Source organism: Pongo abelii, chromosome X (assembly GCF_028885655.2).
Source record: "Pongo abelii isolate AG06213 chromosome X, NHGRI_mPonAbe1-v2.0_pri, whole genome shotgun sequence".
Lineage (NCBI taxonomy): Eukaryota > Metazoa > Chordata > Mammalia > Primates > Hominidae > Pongo > Pongo abelii.
In genome coordinates, this window is record NC_072008.2 from 97398857 (window position 1) to 97420182 (window position 21326).

General features: G+C 38.6%; 1 protein-coding gene and 1 non-coding gene across 7 annotated transcripts in view; both read left to right on the plus strand.

The window, feature by feature from the left end:
• The first annotated feature begins 1032 nt into the window (after positions 1 to 1032).
• The window catches only part of PCDH11X (protocadherin 11 X-linked), an 837711-nt gene continuing 817417 nt past the window's right edge, over positions 1033 to 21326 (plus strand). For 3 of the 6 annotated variants that reach the window (XM_054544818.1, XM_009235031.3, XM_054544822.1), the window contains exon 1: positions 1033 to 1358. The gene's annotated coding sequence lies outside the window, so the exon portion shown is untranslated. The remainder of the gene's footprint in view (positions 1359 to 21326) is intronic. The other 3 variants (XM_054544819.2, XM_054544820.2, XM_054544821.2) reach the window with 1 other exon arrangement.
• Positions 19838 to 20028, plus strand: LOC112131215 (U2 spliceosomal RNA). The gene has a single exon (XR_002913344.1). It is a non-coding gene; the product is annotated as a U2 spliceosomal RNA (small nuclear RNA).

The following is a 21326-nucleotide window of genomic DNA, read 5'->3' on the forward strand; positions in this document are numbered from 1 at the left end:
TGGTCCTTGGGGACCTGGCACCCCGATGCCCACCCAGCCGTCGCCCACCAGGCAGCCAGAGCTGGCTGGCAAGCACCAGACATGAGGCTCCGGGCTGGTTTCCTCCCTCTCTTTCCCCCTTTCCTACCTTGGAAAAGCGCCGTCCATGCCCGCGACGCTGCCTGGTCTCTGGCAGCAATGCCACCTGACTCACTCCTGCTTGCTGTCTGGGGTAGCCAAATGCTAGGTCGCTAGAACTTCTCCTTCCCTCCTTCACACACACACATACACACATACACACACACACACACACACACACACACACCCCTTCGCTGCTGTCAGAGGATTAATCTGGAAAGGCGATCGAAGTACCAGACCTCGCTCACAGTTGAGTATGATATATGCGGACAGCCTCTCAGCTCCAACTGTGACTTTGCCAGGCTCCTGCCCCTACTACCCCTAGTCTGCCTTAAGTATCCTTTGTATGAGAAAATGGTGCTGTGGGATGCTTGTTCTCTAGCTGGAGTCAGGGCAGCCAGCGGGATCACAAGAAAAACACACAAGAAAAATCAAACTTCTCTGAGAAAATGTGAATGGGTGAAACTTAAAGGGAAGCCTAAGAGAATAGTGAGCAGAGGACCGAGGAGAACATTGCATGCCCTGGGTTTTGCTCAGGAAAGCTAGCAGCCCGAAAGCGGCGCGTTTTCTTCAGCAGCGGGTCCCGCACGCGAGAGTGCTGCCAGCACGCTTTCTGCCTCCTTCTCCAGGAGGCGAGCAATAACTTCCTAAGCTTACCTCCATCTCTCCCCCGCCCTTCTTGCTGGTTCTCCGTCAGCGGGGAGGGGCCGCCCCCGGATAGATGGGGGATGTGAGGTGCAGGGAGTGGGGACCAGAGGGGGGTACTCAGCAGTTGGTGCTGCGCCATCCCTTCCCAGCAGGCGGCCCGGACACTGGTTCACTTCTCTCCCCACGCCTTCCCCTGGTTCACCCCCCTTCCTTCCCCTTTCTCCCCCTCTGTTAAGTCCCTCCCCCTCGCCATTCAAAAGGGCTGGCTCGGCACTGGCTCCTTGCAGTCGGCGAACTGTCGGGGCGGGAGGAGCTGTGAGCAGTAGCTGCACTCAGCTGCCCGCGCGGCAAAGCGGAAGGCAAGCCAAACAGAGTGCGCAGAGTAGCAGTGCCAGCGGCGACACAGGCAGCACAGGCAGCCCGGGCTGCCTGAATAGCCTCAGAAACAACCTCACCGACTCCGGCTGCTCTGCGGACTGCGAGCTGTGGCGGTAGAGCCCGCTACAGCAGTCGCAGTCTCCGTGGAGCGGGCGGAAGCCTTTTTTCTCCCTTTCGTTTACCTCTTCATTCTACTCTAAAGGCATCGTTATTAGGTAAGTAACCGGACTGGGTACCTGTACAGGGTGCTGTCAGGGAGGCGTGAACTCCACACTTAGTGCGCGGACACGGCCCGCTGCCTGCCCCTGAGGTCTGAACTATGACAACGGGGTGGTTTTAAAGACGCTTCTGCTATTCTCCCTTCCCCCTTCTCTTCCCGGGAGGTAAGAGAAAGAGCAAACCCCGGAGGTGAGCGCAGGGAGAATATTTTTTTGCACTACCACCGCTGCGCTTGGTTACTTGGGGAAAACTATCACTTTTGTCAGAAATGTGTCGGCGCATGAATTTCCCCCACATTGGCTGTGCAAAAAGGTCTCTCCCTTTAATGGGTACAGCCAGCTTCAGCGAGGCTGAGGGAAACTCTAAGATTGGGGCGGGTGTTGACAAAAGAGCACGTCCCGGACTCCCAGACTCGCCCAGCTGAGAGATTGCCGCTGAGGGGCGATGCCTCTAGCTGAGAAACTACCCCTGGCCTCGCTGCGCTCCTCTGGGGGCTCGGGTTTGGATCCCTGCCAGGCTGGCTCCAACCCTTGAGGGTAAGACCCTTGGCGCAGAGCGGAGAGCCAGGAGAGCCAGGAGCGCACAGGGTTCCCGGTGCTGTTTCTCTTGGCGCTCGCCTCCCCGCCCTTCCTTCCCGCCCTATTTATGGGGCTGTACTCAGCCAGCACCTGCTGGATGTGGAGATGGTAGGTGTGAGAAATACTGCCTATTTTTTTTTTTTAAATCAACTTATAACCTAGCCGAAAAACGGCATCATTTTCTCATTAAAAAAAAAAATGACTTTTCTAAGAGTATTGCCAGACATAAAAGGGTTCCTCTTTCTCTAAAGAAATGACTTGTAATCCCTTAGCCAAATAAATAAATCAATAAACCGCCCACCTATCCCATAAATAGATGGTGTTTTCTAAGACAGAACCGAGAAACAGTTCACGTCCTCACAAAGGAATTCTTTTTCTTAAAGCGCGTAGCGATAAAACGGCTCTTTTTTTTCGAGAAAAGTAATGTACCTTTTAAAAGAGGTTCATCGGAAAATGTGACTTTTTAAAAGCGAGCAGCCGCAAACGGGTGCATTTTTTAGACTTTAGAAGAGCGGAGCGGCAGTCCGCCCGGGTTGCAGCTGGGACTTGGATCTGAGCGCTTAGTCGCAAAGGGACTGAGGGGTAGTAGGAGACGTCACTTTCTCAGAGTGTATAGCCAGAGCCGCTTCCTTGCCTCTCCCAAGGAAAGACTTTTAGAGCTTAACTGAAGATGGGCCCTTTTGCTTCAGAATGATTTATTCCGCGTTCCTCTGCTTCACCCGCCTGCGGCTTAGGGTGTGGGGCGCTAGGCTGCTCATGTGGCGCTGATGGGTGAGCCCTAGCCTCTCCGATGCAAAATGTGGGCTGGGGGCTGGGAATTGCTATTTGCGCCACTGCGGCACACACCCACAAAGCAAAAACCGTGGGGAAGAGGGGCTAGGACAAAAGAAAAAGAATTAAAGCTCAACAACAAACAAAATAAAAATTTTTAAAGTGTCCTTTTCTTGTGTGGAAACATCACAAAATGGGATTTAAACCCAGCCTAGGATCTGTTTGTACGAAGAAAAGTGTGTGGAAGAAACTGGTTGAAAATCCGGGTAGAAGGGGGAGGGGGGCAGCAAAGATGGGGAGGAGGCGATGGTGTCATAGCAGTCGCCTGTGCGCTCTTAGCGCTGCAACCAGGAAACAACCTGAGGAGCATGCAGAGAATTCCGAACGCTGAGCACAACACCTGAGAACATAGAGGTGATTTGTGACTTAAAGCGACCGTCTTCTTAGGCCCCCTTAAAAGTAAAACAGGTGTGACTCAAAATAGAAAAGGAAACGGTACTTGCGGGCACCCGCGCAACTTGGTAAAGACTGACGGAATTCCACTTTTAATCTTGTTTGAAACAAACTCTCGCAATCCCGGCAGGAAATTCCAGCGCCAGGGCTGGCCTTTCCTCTGTGGGTCTGTGTGTGTGTGTGTGCGCGTGTGTGTGTGTGTCGCGGCGGGGGTGGGGGTGGGGAAGCAATTGGAAGCAAGTCGAAGTAATAGTGTATGTACACGTTTCCCCCTTTCTTGCCTTTGTCTGGTTCATCATAGAGAGAGCGCGGACGGTGTGCGGGCGGTCTTGACGAAAGAACCAAGAGATGGATGCGCTAAGGTCTAAAGATACCTTTCTCCCTCGACTAAATTAAGAATTGCCGCGGCAGTTCCCAAAAGCTGAGTCCCGCTGCAGCTGCCAGGTCGCCACACTCGCCAAGCGGCGAGGGAGCGCCTTTGCCTACCAGGCCGGAGAACCCTGTTCTTCCGTCGCCTTGGCAGGGGCAGCCCCTCCTTCTGGCAATGATGTCAGCTGCAGAGAGGCTTGGCCCGGCCGATGGGAAGCCGAGCGGCGAGTCCGACCCGCAAGCGCGAGCAGCCCTGCCCCGCGCGCTCCCTGCGCGCAGCCGCCCTCGTGTCCCTTCGGCCCTTCCTGGGTCCCGGCTCGCAGCCCCTCCTTCCAGTCCCTCGCTCCTCAGAGGCGCGCTAAGGCGCCGGAGGCGGGGGTGGCCACTGCTGGCGGCCCGCTGCCGGTTTTAAACCCGGGGTTCAAACCCAGATTTGGGGTCTTCCCTCCTCCATTTCCTCCTTTCCTCCGCGCCCCAGCTCTCTCCCTTTTTCAGCTTGCACCTTCACTATTCACAGTGACTTTACTTATTTAGCAACATTTTAGAGGGCAAGTGTTCCAGATGCAATAATAGTAGTAACTGGTGTTAAATTTCTGCTGTTTTCTCTCCCCTCGGGTGATAAAAAAGAAGGATGTGAAGAACGGCCTCTTTAAAAAAAAACCCGTGGCTGCTGCTTCGCCTGTCACAGAGCAAGCTCTCTAGAAGGCGGGGAGGGTCATCTTTCCCACAAAATTGTGAGGTGGGGGAAGGTTTGTAACCTTAGGCGAAAGCGCAGGCTGGGGAATCCCCTTCACAGAAAGAAGAAACTGCAAATTCGAAGTTGCGGAAAGGCTCTATCCACTACTGCCATAGGGGAGAGACCACCATGCTCTTTATTTAGAGACCCGCGCTCCAAATTGGGATGATGCAGGAATAGGTTTCTTTAAGACGGAAGCCCGCTGCGGCTTCCCTTTTGAGCTTGCTCTTATAGTCCTAAGGAGCAAGCCCCTGCTTTGCCAAATTTGAGGCTAATCTGTTTTCCTGATTGCGGACAATTCCTTCTTTAGCTTTGGTAGAAGGGCCTCAGAATGCAGTTGGAGAAGGTTGCACAGGGCAAGAGGGAGGGGCTGAGGCAGGGCGTGTGGAGGCAACTGGCGCCTGGAGCAGAATTACCTTCCAAAGGAAAAAACCTTCAAGGGGTGTCGCAACAAACTGCTTACCTACTGTGTTTTGGTTTGGACGCAGGTGAGAGATGTGGGCAAAGGGAGCAGGAGCAAAGAATTACTCTGTTTTGTAAAAGTAGGATTTTTCCCCCTTCCTTTTCTTCTTCCCTTTGGTGAAAAGCTTCCCTTTCATGACGTATAGCTGGCAGTAAACTTAAAGTTGCTGCGCGTCTGAAATACAGGAATGAGAAAGAAACTCCGACCAAGCATAAAACACACTCATTTTCTAGAGCTCAGTCATTTGCTAAGGATTGAAATAAACTGTGCACCCCCACTCCCTGCCCCTTCCCCCTGGCTCCTTGGCCTTTTTGTCACCGGAATGGATTCTGAAGGACGTCCAGGTAATGCTGGGTTTCAGCAGCTGAAAGCCCTGGCAGAAGGGATTGCAGGTTTCACATTCTTCCTTCTCTTGGTATTCAAAACTTTATATTTTTTTGCGAGATAGAAATTCCTGATAGAGAGCTTCCAGACTGCTGGTGGCAGGGAAGAAATCTGGTTAAGAGATTCAGAAAGCAGAAAATTTTTTTTCTCTGCGCAAGCAGTCCACAACAGCCTTTAGCTAGGATTTATAAGATTCTTGGTGGAGCAAGGGGAGGCACATCGACAAGGAGAGTTTATATAAGCCACTGGCTTTGAGCTACATTGAAAAAATATGTATGGCAGCCACGTTTTCTTAGTGGGAAAGAAAATTATTCAGGGAATGAAATTTTGAAGGCTAATTCTCTCCAAGAATCTTGCTTCACATAATTTAAAGGAGGTGTCATCCCTGTATTTATTCACTGAAGAATCCACAAACTTTAATTAGTCACCTACTGTGCCAGACAATGTGCTAGGCTCTAGGAATACAAAAGAGAGTATGACAAACATGGCATGGGCCTCTTTGAGCCATGACACTCTTATAGATCTAGGATACAATGTGATAAATGGTGTAATTGAGCATAATGGAGGGAGGAATTAATTTTTGTTAAGAGGTTGAGAAGAGGTTCATAAAGGAAAGAGAGGTCTGTGGCTTTAAAAATAGTCATTCCTAGTCAGTGGCTAGCCAAGAAATATATCTGGAAGGTCATGCCCTACACAGAATAAGTAAGGAAGGGCATGAGGGCTTGATGTCTTGTTACAAAGTTTAGAGGTATATGTGTGTTTTGTAGACCTAGAACATCTTTGAAGATTTTTTTCCAGCAAATTTGTTAAAGTAACAACAACAAAATAGCCTGAGAAAATTGGGCAATAGATAGCACACAGTAGAAATATTATTGTTGTTTACATTTAAATGAAGAATTGAATACATTGATGTATTACAGTAGAGAGTGGAGGCAAATATGTTAAGAAGATAATGTAACATCCAGAAAAGAGGACTAATGAATGAATGAATAGGGCCTAAAGCTAATCAGTATAACTAAGAAAGAAAATAAGGCTACTTTGGGGAATAAAATTTCTCTTTAGGCATCATCATCTATCCACTCAGATCTTTTTACTCATCTCACTTTCCCCATCCAGCCTTCGAAAAATTCCCCATCTTCCATCTATCGAGTAAACTCCCTTTGTCCTGGGGAGACCCTCACTCCTTCAGCCACTTTCAAGCACATTCATCTTCCCCTCACCCCATTTTCTACACACATCCCTGCATCATCTCTGAACCTTACATCATGTAACATTTTACCCACTTCAGCCTTCTTTCTACAACCAGTTAGAGCCTCCTAATCTTGTCTTTTTCCTCCCTTTAGGCACTGACAAATAGCTCTATCTCGCTTCTTTTTCCTCCTCGAAGTCAGCTATCCCCCGCACCTTTCCCATGCATTAATTATCCTGCTAATTTGTCCACTCATTTCCCCCTTTTACATCCTCCTCCCCATTAGCCACCTTTCATTCTCCTTTCATTGACGTCAAAGAAGCTAAGGGGAAAGAAAAGCCACTCTACTTTAAACTTGCTTAGATTTGCCAAATTTTCGTCATCAAGGTTTCTTCCTTTCTGTGTCTTTTGCTGTTTTAGTTCACACAAGACTTTTAGTGGAATTCCTTCAATTTGTTATATATTTTTATTATGCCTGCAAATATCTGTTTTCCTTTGGTTGTGGCTAGGGATTCAAATATTTTACTTTGGGGAGTATTTCCAACCTTTCTGAATTTCTCACTGACACGCTCCTGACACTGTTTCGCTGCATCCCATCCTTTCTGCTGTATTCTCTTCCCATGGGTAATTCCTTTTATATTTTCAGTGAAATTCTTTCTTATTTGTATTCCATCCTCCCCCCCTCCTTTTTTTCTTTTTGCTTTGTGGGATTGGTATAGTGGCTCAAGTATAAATATTTTGAGAAGGGACCCCCCCTCAGCAGACCCCCTCAGCCCACACACAGGATTTTAAAGCCTGTGTCAACGTGTGTTCTTGTCAACATACAGTTACGAATCTTCAGAGGCAAAGGAACCCCTGTTTGTTTTATTTTAACTGCACTCTTAGAAAATTCTTTTTCTGTGTGTATGGTAAAGGTGCAATTCTCATATCGTTCTTCTCTCTACATTCAGTGGAATTGATTCAACATCGCTGGGAATTGGGAAGGGAAGAAAGTATGCTGTAAAAATACATTTTTCATCAAAGACATATATACATATTACCTTTGGGAAAAATAAAATACTTTGGAACATTTAATTGGATTGACTTTATATTATAACATTCCAAATTACATGTCATTGTCTGAGCAGAGTTCTATTATTTGAAGACTTTATTGATCATTCAGTATCCAGAATGAAGAAAACTAGGTAAGATGTCTTGATGTTCCAAACTGGCTTGCTATGTTCAAATTAATCATATTTGAAATGGTGTTATTTTTCAATAGAAGTTCTTCACGAAGGCATCATCTCTAAAATGTGGTTATCTTTTGTTAGGAGAAAACATCAAATGACCTATGTGTCATGGTCCCTTAAGATTTATTCTCTGTGCAAGGTTAATTGTAAAATAAAGGTTTATCAGATAGAGAAAACTATTTTAGGGTGAATTGTCTTTTGAGATTCAGTTACATCTGGGGAAAGACTGCATTCTCATTATCGAACAGCACCAAAACATGGGAAAAAGAGTATTTTTCAATTACTGTTTTGAATTTGAGGAGTAGCTTGCCCGAAATTATAAATGCACCTGTTATCTTTTTGCAATCTAAAAATCCTCAACTGTTCAAGGATTTAAACTGCCCTTTTAATTGTCTCTGATGTGTTATGCACTGGATCAATATAATACATTTTAAGACAAAGAACATCAATGGCTACAATTTTTGTTTCCAGCCCAAATCTGAAAGAATGATTTTTGTACACCTAATCTGCTCATCTTGAACGTGTAGATTTGGGTAAATAGGAGGAAAGAAAAATGAAAGGAGAGAATAAATTCCGGAAGAATATATTTCTCTGTTCAATAAAAACTGTTTTAATAATCTAACTTTTAGCATGACAATGATAAAATTAATTTGCTGATGGATTTTAATTAAACTAAAGGAAAATTCATTTCTTTTAAAAATCCTTAAGTGATTAGAGTGCAAATTGAGATTTTAGCTAATTATATAATTCAGTTACTATCATCACATAAAATGAAATTAAAAGATTGTTTTCTGTCACCTTTATTTTGATTCATTCTTTAACTCCTTCAATATGTATAGTATTTTATATTTTTATATCATTTAAAAAGTTATTTTATTTTAGGATCATAAAAATTTTTTGAGTAGAAAAAGAAGGCATGATTATACCCATTTTGTCAATGGGGAGACTGAAGTTCCCGCTGATGAAATCAGCTCCCTAAGAATTTCTAGAATTAAGAGGGGAAGCTTCAAGAGGATTGATGGTCTTTAGTCTCCAAGCCAGGTCTTTTCCCAACATCCCTTCTTGCCTCTCTTTTATCTTTGAGTATATGTTGTCAAAGTTCTGAATGTAAAAAGCAAAAATATATAATGTGTCTTGGATTAAAAAATAAAAATTTCAAAGACAAGTATATTCAAATATATTAAAATAAGTTTTTCAGTTAATTTTCTACTAGCATTATATTCTCCTATTTAGTGTCTTTTTGCACTAAGCTTTGTAAACATTATATGATATTAAATAAAATAGTAGAACTATTGAAATGTTAACAGTACATGCTTATATGCTTCTTCCATTTTGTTTACAAAAATAATTTAAATTACGACCCATCATAATGACAGTCCCTAAAGTTTGAGTTTACTTAATGTAGCAAATGTTTAGTCCTATATCCTACTATCCTACTGTCATTTTTTTAGAACACCTGTATTTTTACATAAGATTTATTTTAGGGGATGTCTGCCAATGATTTTTAGGTAGTGTTTTTTTTCCTGACCTGACATTTTGGAAGCAACATATCTTTGGTAATCAGTTGAGTGTGGGTTTGTATCATATCAACCAAAAGGATATTAAGCCCCCAAAATTCAAATCATTGTTTGTTGTCTTCAGATTACAAACTCGTTTCAGGTACAGTGGCAGCGGGGGTTTATTTAAATTGTGTGAACACAAGGTCTTTTATGGTTTATGTTTTATTAGTGTCTAGAGAGTGACCTTGGGCAAAAACCTTCACCTCCCTGGACCTCAATTTCCCCAAAAGTAAAATGAAGGAATTGTAAGTTATTTCAAGGCCCTTTGCAAAGGGAAAAAAAAATCCTGTGATATTTTACAAAAAGCAGTAGACATCTAGGACATTCTTTCCTTGTCCCTTGGCTCTGCACATATTATCAGTTTGACTGTATTGATTCATTAACCGTCAATAACTAAAAACCTATGGCTTGTCCAGCATTGCAATACTTTAAATGTTAAGGATGGCCCTTAAAGAAATTTTGGAGAGTTCTGTCTTTGAAAAGCTTATATTCTAATAGGGCTAAAACAATGAACAACAACAACAACAACAAAGTAATATGTAGTCACATTAAATTGAATTCAACAAATATTCGTTGTCACTCTACATTACAGTACACCAAGTATAGTGCAGGTTTTGTAGACTCTGAAAGTGGAAGGGACCGGAAAGATAATTTGGTCCAAACCCCTCATTTTACAGATAAGAAAAGGAAGGCTCAGGGATGGGATATGAGTGCTACAGGAGTTCATGTAAGGTATTGGGTGATAGCATGAATTAATTTATTCCACAAACATACTTGTTCCCTGCTTTCCAATGTGTTTAGAATTTTAAAACACCATTATGTAGGGCTTTTTAATTACCTTTGCTCAAATTTAATAATAGTATCTTATCAGAAAGCTAAATGTATCCAAAACTTGTTTGTTTGTTTTTTGTTGCAGTAAACAATTTCCCACTCTGACTCAGATCTAGAAATTACTGTTTCCCACATTTTGTATTGAATAGAGATTATTAAAAGCACCTGTATTGTGCATATTATGTTATAAAACATAAAAAATGATGTTTTGATATGGAAAACAATGAATGGATTCAAGTATCAATGCATTAAGTATTTTATTTTTTTAAAAAAATGACTGGAAAAGCCCATTTACTTAAAATGGCTAGAAATATACATTCCTGGAAGGATGGTTTTATTTTTATAAATGCATATTTACCCTAAATAGTTAAGTACACATTTCCTTTAAGTTTTAAATATAATCTGAGGAAGATTTTGAGTGCATTCTCTAAAATTTGATGTTTGCTACATAATCTCATTCTCTATGCCAGGGCATATGTGCGTTTGTTAGGGAGTATGGGTCAGGCAAAGATAGGCAGGAAAATTATGCCAAAGAAAAGCTTTCCTTTCTTTCCTGAGTAATCTTAGACTGCTTTATTTTACTTTGTGACAGAGGAAGCGGGGAGGAGAAAGGAAATCAAATAGAGAAGAAAGAGAACTACCAGAGCGTTGGATGATAGGGCCTGATTTTCAGTTTAGTGTGAAATATGCAAGCTTTTTGAAACTGCCTTGGATAGCTTCTCTCTTTTACTTCTCATATTATATATTTAGAATACCTTAAGTGTTGGCTGGTCGCAGTGGCTCACGCCTGTAATCCCAGCACTTTGGGAGGCTGAGGCGGGCAGATCACGAGGTCAAGAGATCGAGGCCATCCTGGCTAACATGGTGAAACCCCGTCTCTACCTAAAAAAATTACAAAAATTAGCTGGGCGTCTTGCTGCGCGCCTGTACTCCCAGCTACTCGGGAGGCTGAGGCAGGAGAATCCGTTGAACCCGCGAGGCGGAGATTGCAGTGAGCCGAGATCGCGCCACTACACTCCAGCCTGGCGACAGAGCAGGACTCCGTCTCAAAAAAAAAAAAAAAAGAAAAAGAAAAAAGAATACCTTAATTGTTATTTGATGGTTGTTTGCTAGGTTGTGAGAATCAAAATCTTCCAAAACACGAATACATTAAATTTTTTTAAAGAGAGGCTTAAGAACAGGTAATACACACACCAAACACACACAAACAGGACAAAACCTTTACCTGAGAGCTCATCAGGCAGAATTTCCTTTGCTTTTCTTTTTAGATCGGGAAAGAATTTGCTCAGTTTGACAGTGACCTTTTACCCTTCAGTCTGCCTCCACAGTTCTTAAAGCTTTCCTTGTCTGCAGCCTTTCTTAGTCCATGAATTCAGTTTTACCATCCATAAAATAAAGCAGTTACAATATATGCTGGCCATTTTATAATGGCCATGAGTGCAAAGCAGGATTACTTAAGAAAGAGCATTTGAATTCACTGAAAGTCACAGACATTCTGAATGCCTCAGAACTGCATACAGGAGTAAACAGATATGGGAATATAAGGCTAATGTTCAAAAATTGGATAGCTGGCATATATAACAGAATCAAAACACTTTAGAAAGAAATAGAACCAATATACAATTACTAATCAATCAGCATCACTGCTAACGACTTGTTATTTTAAACTCCAGTTTCTAGGAAATTACATTCTATTCCTGTGCTTCTCAAACTATAATGTGCAGACAGATCATTTAGAAATGTTAAAATGCAGATTCTGATTCAGTAGATTCTAGGTGAGGCTGAAATTCTGCATTTCTAACAAGCTCCCTGTACACATGGAAGCTGCTTCCCCTCAAACTACAGTTATCCGAAAGGCGCTGATCCATAGTCTGGTAAACAAGCATGATAAAGATGAAGTAAGCCAAGGGTAACAGGATTTCTTAAAAGAAAAAAAAAAACAATTTAGGTATGTGCAATGGATGAAAGTTTTAAATTCAAATAGATTTACAGTTATTTGTATTTAGAGGTTAAATTTGATTTTAACCTTTGGTGTGACTATATTGGTTGAAACTGTAATTCAGAATAACAACCAGTTGCTTGTCCATTTTACAGTCAAATCTATTTCATGGACACTTTGTACATATGATTATACCATTTCAAAAATGAAAACCATTCGTCATACAGTGTCAATGGTGTACCAATATCTTAAAATCTTTTTAAAGAAATCCAAAAGCTCTGAGAAGTCTTAGTATAGTATAGATCCCTAAAGATATTGGTTTGTAAAATATCAAAATTGAACATATCAGCTAGTCATTCAGATTTTAGAGTAAAATATCCAATTAGATTTTCATTTACCTAATTTGAATAACTTCTTTTTATTTTCTAATTAGGATACACATTTTGCAGAACAACAACAGCAACAACGAAAGACACTTGGTAGAGATTATTTTGTATTTGCTATCTCAAAATAAAAGTCCTCAAAGTGGGAACAAATGGTAAATTAGACACCATGCTAACCACTTTCCTCACAACTAGACTTTTATCTTAGAATACAGCAGAATAGTCACTTAATCTAAGTGAAACTTTCATTCATTATTAGTTTAGGAAAACTTTCATAGTTCTCATTTCTTTATGTGCAGCTCAGAAACAGTATCAAATTAAAACGAATGACATTGAAAGCAACCATTGAAATAAGCGTAAATGTTTAAATTGTGCTTGTTAGGAGACACGGTATAGTCCTAGCAGGGTTAGGAAAACAACTGAAAGTTTTCACTTCAGCGTTGGAATTCATGTCTTAATTGTACCATTGAGATTCAGAAGCCATCACCTTCCCAATGAAACTGTACTAGTCTTTTCTAAGCTCTGATACTTACAGGAACAGCAAAGTCTGTTTAGTGGTAATAATTTGAGGATCTCAGTGAGATAAAGGGCCAATTGGATTAAAATGCTTTTGTAAGTGCTAAATGAACTTGAGTGTCTGCCAAAATTGCCTTGGATTTCATTACTCTTAACATTACTTAATAATGTTAAGCTAGTGTCCATGTGGGTATGAACCCCACTCTTGCTACCAGTTTTCTGTATTGGTCTGTTCTTGCATTGCTATAAAGAACTACCTGAGACTGGGTAATTTGTAAAGAAAAAAGGTTTAACTGACTCACAGTTCTACAGGCTGTGTAGGAAGCATGGCTAGGGAGGCCTCAGGGAACTTACAATCATGGCAGAAGGCGAAGAGGAAGGAGTCACGTCTTACATGGCCAAAGCAGGAGGAAGAGGGAGCAGGGGCAGGTGCCACACACTTGTAAACAGCCAGAACTCGTGAGAACTCACTCACTATCACAAGAACAGCAAGGGGAAAATCCACCCCCATGATCCAATCACCTTCCACCAGGCCCCTCCTTGAACACTGGGGATTAAAACTGGACATGAGATTTGGGTAGGGACCCGAATCCAAACCATATCATTTAAGCATAGACTGTTTCCATGTACCTAATGGGGCACGTATAGCAGCCAAAACACCCTATATTTTTTTTTTTGAGAGGGAAACTCCAAAATATACAAAAAGGAAAAGAAATATAAGAATCAAGACAAAATAAACAGATAGCAAACATCTTCATACTCTATTATCAAAGAATAGAGAAGAAAACTTACTCTATGGTAAATAGAAATATCAGTTCTATGAACATGATCTGTTCATTTTTTTTTTTTTTTTTTTAGACGGAGTCTCCCTCTGTCGCCCAGGCTGGAGTGCAGTGGCGCGATCTCGGCTCACTGCAAGCTCCGCCTCCCGGGTTCACGCCATTCTCCTGCCTCAGCCTCCCGAGTAGCTGGGACTACAGGCGCCCGCCACTGCGCCCGGCTAATTTTTGTATTTTTAGTAAAGACGGGGTTTCACCGTGGTCTCGATCTCCTGACCTCGTGATCCGCCCTTCTCGGCCTCCCAAAGTGCTGGGATTACAGGCGTGAGCCACCGCGCCCGGCCTCGTGTTTTAAGACAATGAGAAAAAATTGAGTTAATTTACAATGGCATTAAAATAAAAAATCATATGTAATTAAATACATGTCAAAAATCAGACTATCTCAGACTCATAACTGGAAAAAATATGAAATAATTTCTTGGCCTAATCTAGCAAATATTAGAATTGTTCAAAATATTAAACAAAATAATGATGTCAGAGTATTCCAATTCAGTTTCATAACTTTAAGTCATTTATATTTCCAGCTTCAGAATCAATTTGAGTAGATCTTAGAATGAGTTTAGTTTTAATTACAGGAAAATATTACATAACTGGATGAAATTTTAATCATAAATCACATACTGGAAGAATAGATTTTAAAGAGATGGCAGTGAAGGTTGAGCAATATTAGCCAGAAGACAATACTGTATAATATATACGAAATGTCTAAGTACTTACAATTGCTAATAATATGATAGGATCACAAAAGAATTAGTAAGAACATTAAAGGAAATGGATTGATTATATTCATTAGGAAAAAAAATGACAATTCTAAGTTACGATTAGGTTCCAGGATAAGGACTGACAACTCAAATAAGCATCATGATTCAGAGAAATGGAAGACACTTTGAGAACATGATATACAGTATTTCCTTTACAATATCATTACACTTTATATATTTTTTATATCCTATGCCAATGATAGCAACTATTAGATTGAAGCAAAAATAATTGTGGGTTTTCCCATTAATAGGTCACCCAAGAACATGCTTTGGTTGTAACTGAAACTACTAAGTTTTTGAAACAGGTAAACTAAAAATCAAAGCAGATTTATCATGAAACTTAACACAAAAACTAAACAAAATACTGGAAATAACACTTTGCAGTAACTACTAAAGGCAATATCACTAATATCACAGATTTTACTATGTAAATAATTACATTATCACTTTTAAATTGCTTTCATTGCATTTTAGGGTACTCTGGCAGATTTTGTCTCATCTGAATCTCACAACAGTTCTGTGAAACAGGTATTGCATATATTATATATTTTTAACATATGAGGAAAGAGGCAAGACAAGTTTTTCTATTCTTAAAATCACATACCTTTTAGGTGTCAGAGACAGTAGTAGATCCTTGTTCTTATCCCTGGAATAATATTTGTTTTATCAGCTAATATATGCACCAATTTATTAGGTTCAAATATAATTAAGGATATATATTAAATAACAATTTAGAATATATTATATTTACTTTTTTAGGAGTTTTAAATTTGTATTAGAAAGTTTCAGTGAGCACTTATTGAATCTTATTCAGCAAAACTATTGTAATATCCCTGGCTTTAGTAATTTAAAACATATAATAACATAACTATACAATTATATAGTAGTCAATAGTGGACTAGGAAATAAGGATGTTATCAGATTGAACAAGAAAAGAATACTAAGTTGGAAAACAAATTAGGATTTAGTTCAATTTTCAAATAATTTCGGAAATCAGAGTCAAACTCCAAAGGATTGTCTTCTCTGTGAAGATAAAAGTATTTGAAATAATAGGTCTAGAGGGAGAGTATTTGGGAGCAAAAAGGAAAATTATGGCTATGGGTTGGCTTAGATATAGACTGTTAATAATACACTAAGGTGTATTACTCTGGCTAAGTACTGGTAATGCTTGATCACAGAACTTTGGTAGGTTTCAAGTTTCTAATTTTCTTTGAATTACATTCAAGCATTTCCGTAACAGATTTCTGTAATAGTAGTTAACCATGTGGGGTGAATAGTTTTATCCACTGAGCTCATACTTTGTTTTCCATTGGAAGAACTAGATTATTAGAAACTATTACAAAAATATATTTCTCTCTTAGAGAAGCAAACCCTGTTTAGTTTCTTTAGTGAAAACCATGAGTTAATTAGTAGACTTAAAAATATAAATGATGACACATATTGTGCTGAAGTGCCATTGAATATAAGAAAAACGCTGTCCTTATTGTAAAGTTTCCTTAAAACTACAGTTCCACATAAAGGTGATATTTATTCGTGAATGTTTTCTTGAAAGAAGCCTTTACATATAACCATTTAACACTTCAAACAACCCTGTGGATTAGCTGGGGCAGACATTTTTATCCTCCCTTTCTTTTGTCCATTTCTGTTTTTCAAATGAAGAATTGGGCTAGTCCAGATTAGCTAAATGGCTTGCCTAAAGTCATCATCAATTTAGTTAGGAGTAACTTAAGATTCCATGAGCTTTTCACCATTGCCATGTAGACTGAGTTACTGGTGGTAGATAATTTAACCTAGGAATTATGTAGTGATTTGAGATTTTTAATAAAGGAAGGAAAGAAAGGAAATGTTTCTCAGATATAGAATCTAGGTTAGGGATAACATTTCTTTGCAGAAAAAGTACAAATTGTGATGAGATATTCAGGTTCTACTGAATTAGCAATACACTGAGGTAAATCATGACTAGCAATGTTTTGATGAAAATATACTTAATTGTTTGCTGTTGGGGTATTCTTTCTGTTCTCATTATTAGTGGCTCCAAATCAAGAAAGTAGGAATTATTGTAGTGAAATGCATGTCCCTAAGCATTCTATAATAACCTAGAATTTCTAGTTTATTTGATTTTCCTGTTTTTACTTAGGAAGTTGATATGGTTTGGCTCTGTGTCCCCACACAAATCTCAGCTTGTAGCTCCTATAATTCCCATGTGTTGTGGGAGGTACCTGGTTGGGGATGACTGAATCATAGGGGCGGGTTTTTCTGTGCTGTTCTCATGATAGTGAATGGGTCTCATGATATCTGATGGTTTTAAAAATGGGAGTTTCTCTGCACAACCCCTTTCTTTGCCTGCTGCCATCTATATAAGACGTGACTGGCTCCTCCTTGCCATCTGCCATGATTGTGAGGCTTCCCCAGCTACGTGGAACTGTGAGTTCTACATTAAACCTCTTTCCTTTGTAAATTGCCCAGTCTTGGGTATATCTTTATCAGCAATGTGAAAACAGACTAATACAGAGGGTCATTTTTGATATTTTTTTGTCTTTGTGCATAACTTGTGCTTTTTTGGAAGTAACTTAAAACACAAATACTGTTTAACTACGAGCTATGAACAGTTACACCTACTGACTTAACGTGTGTTGTTTTACAGAAGGTTCCATTCCCTTCGAAGTGACTTGCCCAAGGTCACAAAAGCAACTTAGTGGCAGTCTGAAATAGAATTTAGGTCTGCCTAGTCAGTGTGCTTTTCACTATATTGTCCTGTCACATCTTTCACCATGGTAAAAGGGCTTATGTACATTTTTTTAAATCACATGTATAATGATCATATAGCCCAAAATAGTCCAAAGTGTTAAAACTAGTTTTGGTTATAGATTTGAATAGTAAATACCAAACTAATGTGTGTTAAATAGTAAAATGGTGACTCTTTTTCAACAAATTAAAGACATAAATATACTAACTCATTAACTAATTTTCTGAATGAAACTTAAATTTTACAAAGCAATGTTACATACGTTATAACATTTACCTTCTTGAATGTGAGGGACGTCTCCTACATGAGGTTTTATGCTACAATTTAAACTTTAAATTTTACTGAAATATCACTATAGTACTTTACTGCAACTTAGATCTCTCTTGAATCCAAGAAGTTTGTTTTGCAGAAATACTGTAAGAACAGTTTTATAGTCATCTTAATTTTAGTAGCAGATCCCTATGACTTAAGACCCCAAAATACATTAAGGTAAAGTTTTAATGTTCCATAAACAATACCAATCATCCAATTTATTGAACTTATGTTTTGCTTATTTACAGGAAAATAAATATTTACCCCATTTTAAATATTTTAAAGGTTTTTGCTCTGTTGCTAAAAATGTCTAACACATTAGACTTTTAATAGATTAATGGAATGGAGTTCTAAACTATTCTTCAGCAAACATACCTTTAAAGGTCATGCTGTTCTCAAAATATAAATTAACAAGTTTGATTAAGTGCAAGGAAGTAGTATAAAAGCCAGCAACCTCAGTTATATTTTAGTCTTGTTATATTTGTTTGAATGAAAATTTATTTTACATAGCTATCTTTTTTTCCAAAATGTAAAAGATTTTCCTTGTGAACAGACAGCATTTGATCTAACATAGTTATTGGTCCATTAATTTTTTGTGTTCTTTTCTACCAGAGCCATGTATTCCTACTGCATAGTATAAATTTTTAGAGTAAATTATTTTAAGAAATAATTTGAACGTCTTTAATTTTCAGAGAAAATTTTAGGTGTAGTTTTTTTAATTGCATAACTATTTTGAAACTACTATATAGATAAATTTTGAAATTTTAGTAATGTGGTGAAAAAATTCAATGAGGAAGAATCTCCTTGATTCAGAAGCTACTGAAGGCAAACAAGTAAAGTTGGAAACTGTTAAAGGACTAAAAGGGCAGAAAAATTGTCAATATCATTTTCTTATCTCTTCTAGATATAGCTGACTTGATAAACTGATTATTAAAAGTAATAAGTTCACAATAACTGAAAAACCCAAGTTCATTTTGAACCAAAGATTATGGTTAAAATACCAATGCCAAATTTACCAAAATAATTACATTTTGCTTACTGGATAATCATTATATATATAGTTGGTACAAATTAATCCTTAGTTATCTATATCTTAAATGTCTACCTCTGTGCCTCTGTGAAGTAGGAGGTAGTCTAATTATTTCCATGGTATGAATATAGAAATTGAGACTTGCCTAAATATACAAAGACAGTAAATGGCCACATCAGGGATCACACTCACATCTTTTTCACTTCACAGTCCAGATTTTTAACCAGAATGCGAAATATAGATGTATTTTTGTTTATATTTTGAAATATCATTTAACTATATTAATAATTACTATGCACATAAACTTTTCAATTTCTCTTTAGATAAATGTTTTATATTATATCCATTTCTCAGCTTTATTAACTGTGTTAGGAGTGTAGAACACCATGCCTTGAGGAAACATAAAAGTACATCAGTTAAACTGAATATTAAGATTTTTCTTCTTTCTTCTGGACAGCTTAATTGTAGGAGAAATATTCTACCTATAAAATCGCCTGTCATTAACAATTCAGTTACAGCCTGGTGAATGTGAACACACACACTTTAAGTGTCTAATTTAAAACTAGATTTTCTCCTTTGATAATTCTACTTTTGTTGTAGATTATATAACAAGTTTAAGCAAATTAAAATTATAGATGGCTTGTGATCTTTCTCATCAAAGATGATTGCATTTTTATTTCACTTGTATTAGAAATTTGACAGATTTGATCTAGAGGCATGTACAGTTTTGATTTTTAATGGATTTGCTTGGACAATCTCAAGTTAAAATAAGAACTTTCAATTCTAGTCTCTGTTCAGAAATCCTGATTCATAATACTGAGATAAATACTGGAGGGATAAAATGTCTCTCAGCATTAAATAACTAAATAACATTTGTTTGAACCATAAAGGGAGAATTGAGTTTATTTATAATCCATCTGCATAATACATCTAGTTGAATCAATCAGTTATTTTAACTGATTTTCTTCCAAATTAACTGCTGGTTTTATTTTTATGTGGACATTAGCCTTATTGTCCAAAAATCTCACTCTATATTTCTACTTAAGACAACTAAAATGCAGCAATTCCTTATTCTTTAATCATATCCTTAGGGTATTCAGTCAGAATGGAATATTATGAGTCAAAGATATTGATCAGAAGTCAGTCAAAATTTAAAATATCTTCTCTTGGATTTATTTTCTTCGTAACTATTATCATGCAATAATGATGCAAATGCAGTACAAACAAAAACACAGATGAACACAGATGCATTTGCTTGATAAATACAGACAAGGAAACAGCATGGTAGAAATTTGCCCAACTAGACTTTCGTTGTAGTAGCTAAGTTTTATGTTTTTTGTTTCTTATCTTGATATTTTAAAAGCTTGAAAAAAAAAAAAGAATCGGTATCACTTCTCAGCCTTTTGGCTAAGATAGAGTGTACTATCTGTTCTTATCAGTTTAATATCTGATATATCCTCTGTCCGAGGACAATATATTAAATGGATTTTTGGAGCAGGGAGATGGAATAGGAGCATGCTCTGTCCACTCCACACATCGACCTGGTATTGCGGTACCTCCAAGAACGGTGTTCCCCTCGGGGGTTAAAACACAGTGTTACAGGCTGGGCGTGGTGGCTCACGCCTGTAATCCCAGCACTTTGGGAGGCCAAGGCAGGTGGATCACCTGAGGTCAGGAGTTCGAGACCAACCAGGCCAACATGGTGAAACCCCATCTCTACTAAAAATACAAAAATTAACCAGGCATGATGGCAGGCGCCTGTAATCCCAGCTACTCAGGAGGCTGAGGCAGGAGGATCACTTGAACCAGGGAGGCAGAGGTAGCAGTGAGCCGAGATTGTGCCACTGCACTCCAGCCTGGGCAACAGAGTAAGACTCCATCTCAAAAAAAAAAAAAAAAAAAAAAAAAATCAGTAGAATCACTTTTCTAAAATGTAAGTACACAGACACTTTTACAAATATATGATACACAATGGCCTTCAAAGTAGATCTAGACAAATAGAAATTTGTTTTTAATAATGCTTAGAAATTATGTTTCTCTTGCTAATATTCAGTGTCACTTTGTTACTTGAAAATTCTACTTTTCACAGAAAACAACCTATTTTTGTAGGACTTAGGTTGTCTTCCTGCTGTAAGGATATATTACCACTAGATAGCAGTGAGGTTGTAAGAACTCATTTCTTGTTGGAATGTATTTTACTTAGACATGGATTATTTCTTCCTTTAATATATATAATATACATAATTTCTGAAATTATATAATAAATCATAAAATGTTTATATTCAAAACATACTTTTAAAAATGAAGACTTAGGTCACATTTATTCTGTTTTCCTTATCATATATCATCAATTAATACTTAATGAAACCCTACCCTTCACCAGAGATTTTGAATAGCTTATTTTTTACCTACTCCATATTTTCTATTTTCCAGAATTATCTCTTGAAAAAACTCATACATGCATAATTGAAATTAAAATTTTAGGATATTCCACAAAGTTGAATAGAGGTTTTAACTAAATCTATGACCTCCTAAACACAAATCTTTTTTTTTCACTGACATTAAAAAAAGTGTATCTATAGCTAAAATTTCTATTATCCTTCAATTAATAATAAACCACAAACATACATAATTCTGTTAAGTAAAAGACCACGTCTATTGAGGAATTGTACTAGGCTCACAAGAGTGAGTGTGAGTTGATTACTAAGAGACTGTTTGCTATGAACAGTAAAACACATTTTTTTGGTATAATGTGATACATGACATAAATGAGCTTGATAAGGTTGTTTAAAGATTCACAAAAGAAAGTAGATTTCTGGCCTTTCACTTGATTTACTATGAATTTCTGCAAAACTACTGAGTTTCCTGGTTGTGAA